Source organism: Canis lupus, chromosome 6 (assembly GCF_048164855.1).
Source record: "Canis lupus baileyi chromosome 6, mCanLup2.hap1, whole genome shotgun sequence".
NCBI lineage: Eukaryota > Metazoa > Chordata > Mammalia > Carnivora > Canidae > Canis > Canis lupus.
The window spans coordinates 66,827,836-66,828,826 of NC_132843.1; the positions used below are offsets into that span (position 1 = coordinate 66,827,836).

General features: G+C 46.0%; 1 non-coding gene across 1 annotated transcript; it reads left to right on the top strand.

Annotated features, from left to right (window-relative positions):
- Window positions 1-271: 271 nt before the first annotated feature.
- On the top strand, window positions 272-373 carry LOC140636190 (U6 spliceosomal RNA). The gene has a single exon (XR_012033491.1). It is a non-coding gene; the product is annotated as a U6 spliceosomal RNA (small nuclear RNA).
- The last annotated feature ends 618 nt before the right edge of the window (window positions 374-991 follow it).

Sequence of the window (991 nt, forward strand, 5' to 3'; positions counted from 1 at the left end):
CAACATGGATGGAGCTAAAGGGTATAATGCTGAGTAAAATAAGTCAGGAAAAGATGAATACCATATGATTTCACTCATATGTGGAATTTAAGAAACAAAATAAGCAAAGGAAAAAAGGAGAGAGAAAGAGAGACAAATCAAGAAACAAGACTTTTCTCTCTAGAGAACAAACTGATGATTACCAGATGGGAGGTGGGTGGGAGGATGGGGGAAACAGGGGTAGGCATTAAAGAGTCCATTTATCATGATGAAAAGAAATAAAACGAAAACAGTGCTTGGGCAGCACATATCCTGAAATTGGAACAATACAGAGAAGATTAGCATGGCCCTTGTTCAAGGGTGACATACAATTCACGAAGCGTTCCATATTTTGCTCAGTTTTCCCAGTGAACTGCTACCCTTCGTGGATTAACTCAGGGGAAACAATAGGAGTCAAAACCCAATGTGTGGCACTGAGTAATGAAATTGTGATATTTCATTAGAAAAATATTTATTGGATAAAATAAAGAATCTCATGAGATGGATGGGCTCCTGGTGTCAGAGGTCAGGGAATCCATAGCATCCTGAACAAGCCTTGACCAGAAGCAGCTCCAGCTTTAACCACAGTGTTACACCCTGGAAGAGCCCCAGACCTCTCCCCACTCTTCCCTCCTTGGATCCCCCACCACAACCGGCAGGAGCAACAGAGGGGGCCCTTAGAGCTCTCCTACCTTGTCATGCCACACGCTGCTAAGTTCAGCATTGTCCTTTGAAGAAAGAACTTCACTGAATGGTCCAGTGGGTGCATGCTGGCTCCAACCAGGTGAGGAAGTGTCTTAGGTTTCTGACCTCCTGATGCAGTTGTGCCTTCAGAAGCCACGTAAAGGGGGCGCCTTGGTGGCTCAGTCTGTTTAGTGCTGACTTTGACTCAGGTCATGATCTCAGGGTGCTGGAATCAAGCCCCATGTGGGGCTCCCCGCTCAGCAGGGAGTCTGATGGTCTCTCTGCCTCT